Raw genomic sequence first — 7,713 nt, 5'->3', positions numbered from 1 at the left:
GTTTCATTTTTTTGCATGTATCTGTCCAATTTTCCCAACACCATTTATTGAAGAGACTGTCTTGACTCCATTGTATGTTCTTGCCTCCTTTGTCAAATATTAATTGAGCATATTTGTTTGGGTCGATTTCTGGGCTCTCTATTCTATTCCATTGATCTATATGTCTGTTCTTGTGTCAGTACCAGGCAGTTTTGAGAACAGAGAGGGCCCACTTGTCTTTTGGAAAAAGATGAAAAAACAACAGAAACTCTTCCTGTTTCCTGACAGTCACCGGACTATCAGTAACTGCTGCCTCTTTTTGGATTGGTTTCATAATTTTTACCCATTAAGCCCAGAATTCTTGAATTCAGAGTGTTGCAAATTTTGGGCAGAGGTCCCAATCACCCAGACTTATTATTTTTTGCTTATCCTAGTATGATACTGCATGTTTCTCCCTCTGGGAGGCACTGGCTATCAGCCCTTGGATCAGGAAATAATTGAAGCATTCAGGAATGATTACACCAAGCATATGTTTGACCACTTTGTTGACTGTATTGAAAAAACACACACACCTTGATTTGAAAGAAACATGGCAACAAGTACAACATTGCTGATACTTTGGTGGTGATGAAAGAGGCAATGGATGATATAAAACCAGCTGCTCTTACGAAAATATGGTGGCAGCTTTGGGATGATGATGTGAATGATTATGCATGTTTCCCTAGAAGACATTGGGGGGGAAAAAATCAGAGTCCGCAAAAATGGATGGGCTTTAAATTCATCAATATCGATGAAAATGAAATTAGTAAGTCACCCTAGTTTCAAGTTTTGGTGATAAGAGTATAGATAAGGAAGAAGACAAGTCTCAAGAGGTAAAGATGAACCTAAGGAAATTGAATACTGTCTTACACTCTGCCTAAGTCTTCATTGATACTGCAATTAATATGGATCCTTTCCTGGATTGAAATTGGCTTTTAAAAACGGTTTTGATAAATTGTTGTAAACCTTTAAAAAGGTGCAAGAGCACCTTCAAAATAAAGGAGTTGAAGAGAAGGAAGACACATAATATAGAGGAAGTGTGGATGAAGAAGATAGATACAGAATGAGCCTGTAGGGGAGTCTGAGCCTGAGTCTAAATCCTATCAGGAGGAGGAAAAGTTAGAAAGAGAATAAGAAGTCTCCAGAGGAACAGTCTGGGCCATCAAGCAGTGGCACTAAGAATCATACTATATCTGAAAAATCTGCCAAAACCAGGAATGCAGGATTGGACTTCTGGAATCTAACCTTGGAATGGAATTTAGAAAGATTAAAGGTGCCTTAGTTGAAGAAAGAAGAGATTCCAGAGGCAGTTTCTTCCAAATAACAGTTAATTTCTTGCTATCCTTGCGCTGTTGCCCCAACATCACCTTCATCATGACCATTATTATAATCCATATCATTTAGTTGAAAAAGAAAAAGAAAATCGCTAATTTGTGTTAAATATATAGTGGATTTATCATTGTCATTTAAGAGAATTATCATATTTTTCTAATTTCTCAGTTTTAATTTCTATTATGGTAAACATATGACAAACAAATATGTAAACAAAATATTTGTATATAGGTAAATGTAAAGAAGAACATAAATATAATGCACATAAGCAAAGGTTATAGGGGGTACTCAATAATTTTTTTGAGTAAAAAAGGGTCTTGATCATATGTGCTTTCAAATCTCCATGGGGTTTGGGTCTACCCTAAGTCTAGAAATACTTCATCTTGAGAGTCTTAACTAGTTACATCTTTATTTTAAAAAATATAAATTAATTTGAGAGAGAGAGAGAGAGAGAGACATTGATTTGTTGTTCCACGTATTTATGCATTCATTGGTTGATTCTTGTATAAGCCCTGACTGGGGATCAACCCCGCAAGCTTGGGGTATCAGGATGATGCTCTAAACAACTGAGCTACCTGACCAGGACCCAGTTACATCTTTAAACACCTTGATCTCAAACCAGATCACATTATTAGGTTCCAGGTAGGCATGCATTTTGGGGGAACACTATTCAGCCCTCTATACCCAGGTTGGGGACACTCTGGCCAAGAATGCAGAATGCTAAACGCATTCTTTCCTGTGGACGGAGGGCCAGCCGTGTTTATATAAAATTATTTTCTCTTTATTTTAAAAAAAATAAATTTTATTGATTTTTTACAGAAAGGAGGGAGAGGGATAGAGAGTTAGAAACATCGATCGGCTGCCTCCTGCACACCCGCTACATGCCCTTGACCTGAATCGAACCTCGGACCTTGTAGTCCACACTCTATCCACTGAGCCAAATCGGTTAGGGCTCTCTTTATTTTCACATAAAGAGAACTTCGACCATCTGGTTGTGATTATGTAGTGACTCATTGATTGATTGTTTCAGGGTGTGTCATCGCTGACCTATAAAGGGTACTGATCTGTGCTCACTACAGCCAGACTCTCAAGACACCCAGGCCCTGCACAATCCCAGCTCACAGCTCATGGCCAAAGTCCTGCTCCTTCTTGGTATGTAGTCGGTGTCCCAATCTTCCCCATCCCAGGCCCAGCACCTACCACTAAACCCTAAACCTAAACCCATTTCCAACTCCCATTCCACTCCATCTCCGCCAACCCAGCTCATCTATTCTTCCAACGCCCTCCCTAACCCAAACCGCAAACCCAACCCCATTGCCAACCCAACTGTATCTCCAACCCCATCCGCAACTTAGCATCCTATCCCTCTCTTTCTCCTTCTCCACCCCCAGCTCATCCCCATAACTAACCCAATTCTCAGACCCTGATGTGTCCTTAACTTGCTCTTCTTTCGTCCTGTCCTCACCCCAGCCTCAGACTTCAGGTCTTCATCTTTCTCTCCTCCAGTTGGCTTCTGCCTCCTGTTTTCCCTACTCTCTGAGCGAATTCATGTCTACTCCCAGAGCCAGAAGGAGACAGGTAAGGTACTGGTGGTTTTCTGGGGATGACGGATGATGGATGGCAAAGAGTTGAGTGAAGATCCAGGGGCTGTGAAAGTTGAGTGAGAGATTTTCATAATCCACTGGAATGTAACTCTATGAGGATAGGGATTTTGCTCTTTTCTCATGATTTTTCTAGTTTCTAGGCACTTGATGTCTGTTGGATTTTTTTTAAATCTTTAAATTCTTTATTAGTTAAGGAATTACAAATGTGTCCTCATTCCCCCCCATTAACCCCCATCCCGCCCCACTCATGCTCTCATCCCCCTGTTGTCCATATCTATTGGTTTGGCTTATATGCATGCATACAAGTCCTTTGGTTGATCTCTTCCCCTTACCCCCACCCTCCCCTACTTTCCCTCTGGGGATTAATAGTCTGATTGCTGTTTCTCTGTCTTTGGATCTGTCCCTGTTCAGTCTGTTGGATTTTTAAAAATAATCCTGTTTTCTCACGTTCTTGAGCTCCTACACCCCACTTGTCTCACCTGATGTGGGTGGTTTCCGGGTGCGGTCCTTGAGTCTCTGGTATTATCTACCCTCTTCTCTATGCAAACCCATCCACCTCCATGGCTTTCCAAGCATAATCTTCAAATTGTTAAAAAGCATAGTTCTAAGGTCCTGACCAGGGAGCTCAGTTGGTTAGAGCATCGTCCAGATATGCCAAGTTTGTGGGTTCCCTGGTGAGGGCACATACAAGAAACAACCAATGAATGCGTACGAGTGGAGCAACAAAACCAGTGTTTCTCTCCCTCTCTCTCTAAAACCAATTTTAAAAAGTGTGTGTGTGTGGGGGGGAGGGGGAGCATATTTATTATGCAAATGAATCATGAGTCCATTTAACATTTCATTGAACTTATTCATGAAGGACTGAGAATGATGATAAGCTGATGCAAAGGGGATATGAGAGACTGACATTTATATAGTCAATGGGAAATGATGGTGAAATAAGATTGGTAAGTAGGATACAAAACTATATTTTTTTCTAGGTAATTTTTTTTCTGCCTTTAGGATATATATTTTTTAAATTTTTAAATCATTTTTTACTTTTCAATTACAGTGACATACAATATATTAATTTCAGGTGTATACCCCAGTGATTAGACATTATATCACTTACAAATGATCATCCCGAAATACCTTGTATCCATCTGACACCATACATAATTATTAGAATATTTTTGGCTATATTCTCTAAGCTGTACTTTACATCCCCATGACTATTCAGTAACAACTAATTTATACCTCTTCTGTTTTTGTTAATCCTCACATGAGGATATTTTCCCATTGATTTTTAGAGAGTGGAAGGGAGAGGGAGAGACACACAGGGAGAGAAACATCAATTGGTTGCCTCCCACACAAGACCCAACCAGGGCCGGGGATCAAATCTGCAACCGAGGTACATGCCCTTGATTGGAATCAATGCCCTTGGCCAAAATCGAGCCTGGGACCCTTCAGTCCGCAGGCCGACACTCTATCCACTGGGCCAAACTGGCTAGGGCCAATTTGTACCTCTTAATCTCTACCTTTTTCACCCATCCCCCCCAAATCCCTCTCATCTGGCAACTGTCAAAATGTTCTCTGTATCTATGAGTCTGTTTCTGTTCTGCTTGTCCCCTGATTTTGTTTTTTAGATTCAATTGTTGATAATGTATTTATTGCCATTGTATTGTTCATATTTTTATTTCCCCCCTGCTTCTTCTTCTTAAAGAAGACCCTTTAAAATTTCATATAATACTCATTTGGTGGTGATGAACTCCATGAACTTTTTCTTATCTGAGAAGCTCTTTATCTGTCCTTTCATTCTAAATGATAGCTTTGCCAGGTAGAGTAATCTTGGTTGTAGGTCCTTGCTTTTTATCACTTTGAATATTTCTTGCCAACCAACGCCTTTGGGCTAGCAAAGTTTCTGTTGAGAAATCATCTGACATTCTTATGGGAGCTCCCATGTAGGTAATTAACTGATTTTCTCTTGCTGCTTTTAAGATTCTCTCTTTGTCTTTTTTTTAAAAATATATTTCGTTATTGATTTCAGAGAGGGAGGGAGAAGGAGAGAGAGATAGAAACATCAATGATGAGAGAGAATCATTGATTGGCTGCCTCCTGCACACCCCCTACTGGGGATCGAGCCTGCCACCCAGGCATGTGCCCTTGGCCGGGGTCGAACCTGGGACTCTTCAGTCCGCAGGCTGATGCTCTGTCCACTGAGCCAAGCCGGCTAGGGCTCTCTCTTTGTCTTTAACATTTTGCATTTTGAGTATGATGTGTCTTGGTGCGGGCCTCTTTGGATCCCTCTGTAGGGCCCAGTGGCACAGCCTCTTAGATTACCCAAGCTGTGCACTCCAGGTGTGCCCTCCCCTCCCACCCCCTGTAGGCTGTGTACATCCTCTTGTAGTTGAACCTTGATGTTGACACATCAATGAGAGGAATTTACTCCCAGATGTCCTATATAATAAAACCCTAATATGCAAGTCGACTGAACAGCGGAACAACCAGTCACTATGACGCGCACTGACCACCAGGAGGCAGATGCTTAACGCAGGAGCTGCCCCCTGGTGGTCAGTGCACTCCCACATGGGGAGTGCCACTCAGCGAGAAGCCGGGCTCAGGGCTGGCGAGCGCAGCTTACTAGAGTTTGAGACAAAGGAAATTATGTGAAATCATGGTTAAAGATCAAGCTGCAATTCTTCATTCTTGTGGCTTCTTTGTAATTGTCACTCCTTGTTGATAACTTCAACAAATGGCTTCTTTTTTTTTTAAGTTGATTTCAGAGAGGAAGGAAGAGGGATAGAGAGATAGAAACAGCAGTGATGAAAGAGAGTCATTGATCAGCTGCCTCCTGCACGACCCACACTGGAGAATGAGCCAGCAACCTGGGCATGTGCCCTGACCAGGAATCGAACCATGACCTCCTGGTTCTTAGGTTGATGCTCAACCACGGAGCCAGGACAGCCGGGCATGGCTTCTATCTTCAGATATGCTCCTGTTGTCATTGTTCATCAGCCAGGAGAAAGGAAGAAGGAAGAAATCAAGGACCAGCATCTTCATTTAAAAGAAGTTGTACACATCACTTGAGTTGATGAGGGCCTGACTTAGGCACACAACCACACCTCATGGCTCTGGAAGGGAGGCAGGAATTTCTTTCTTTCTTTCTTTCTTTCTTTCTTTCTTTCTTTCTTTCTTTCTTTCTTCTTTCTTTCTACCAAACATTATTTACCAGTTATTCCCTGAAATGATAGCAGGATTTGTATGTTTGTGCAACCAGTTATATTTTATTAGGAATTTTTACCTGTTGTAAGGTTCCAGGGAGAAGGGGTGGATCAAGATCATGAGAAGATGTGGTAAGTCCAAACTAGGTATTTTATTTATTTGTTGTTCTCTCTCTCTCTCTCTCTCTCGTTAATCCTCACCAAGAATATTTTTCCCACTTCTTTTTAGAGAGAGTGGAAGTGAGGGAGGGAGGGGGGAAGAGAGAGAGAGAGAGAGAGAGAGAGAGAGAGATATATATACACTTATATTTATATTTTAATCCTCACCTGAGGATATTTTTTCCATTGCTTTTTAGAGAGAGTGGAAGAGAGGGAGGGAGGGGGGGAGAGAGAGAGAGAGAGAGAGAGAGAGAGAGAGAGAGAGAGAGAGAAAGGAGAAAGAAACATCAATGTGAGAGACACATTGATTGGTTGCCTCCCACATGTGCCCCAACCAGGGCCAGGGATCGAATCTGCAACCCAGGTACATGCCCTTGACTGGGAATTGAGCCCACGACCCTTCAGTGCGAGGGTCGATACTCTAACCATGGAGCCACACCGGCCAGGGCTTTCTGTTTTTTAAAATGCTCACCCCAGGATGTGTTTTTATTGATTTTAGATAGAGGAAGGGAGAGAGAGAGAAAAAGAAACACTGATGTGAGAGAGAAGCATCAATTGGTTACCTCCCATACACACCCTGACCTGCGGTTGAAGCTGCAACCTTTTGGTGTGTGGAATGATGCTCTGACCAACTGAGCTGCCTGGCCAGGGTGGCTGGCAGATGTTTCTAACTGGGCGACCATGAGCATCTTATTTCTAAGGAAGGGAGAGAGGATGAATTTTAATGAAGAGAAAGCAGTTTCTGTCACCAGTTGGGATTGCTATGCAGACGCTAGACATACAGGGCTTGTAGATGACAGCAACGAGTGTGGATTTGAGCGAGGGAAGAAGTGGGAGCGAGGAAAGACTCATGATTGTCCAGGGTCAGTGCCTGCCCCTGGGGTCTCACTGGCTGAGGGTCCCATTTCCAGGTTCGGTGCTGACCGTCATATACCAGACGATGCGAGTCTGTGGAATGGTGGCCCTGGACACCAGCAACTCTGATCTAAATTGCTGTGGGTCCCAGCTGGTCTTCCACAGACCCACCCAGCGGTGCTGCTCTGCGAAGACGGGCTTCTTTGTCATCCACAAGAACCCAGAGTTCCACAGACCCACCCAGCGGTGCTGCTCTGCGAAGATGGGCTTCTTTGTCATCCACAAGAACCCAGAGAAGCCTGAGGCTGAGGACTGCCGGAGCTACACTGCCTAAGGCCCAGGTACACCCGCCATCCTCTTAAAGGGCCTGACAACATCTCCCTTGCAGGCCCTGTGCTTCTGTTAGGGGTAGAAATAGAATAGTGGGGACTAGCTGTGGGGAACCGATATAGGGTTGAGCCTCAGACTGACCTGCTGGCAAAGTCACAAACAAGTCCCAGCTTAGAGGGCTCAGTCCTCTTAGCATAATTAGGCTTGACCTTATA

The sequence above is a fragment of the Myotis brandtii genome, unplaced genomic scaffold, assembly GCF_000412655.1.
Source record: "Myotis brandtii unplaced genomic scaffold, ASM41265v1 scaffold114, whole genome shotgun sequence".
Taxonomy (NCBI): Eukaryota; Metazoa; Chordata; class Mammalia; order Chiroptera; family Vespertilionidae; genus Myotis; species Myotis brandtii.
This window is presented reverse-complemented; position numbering follows the sequence as displayed.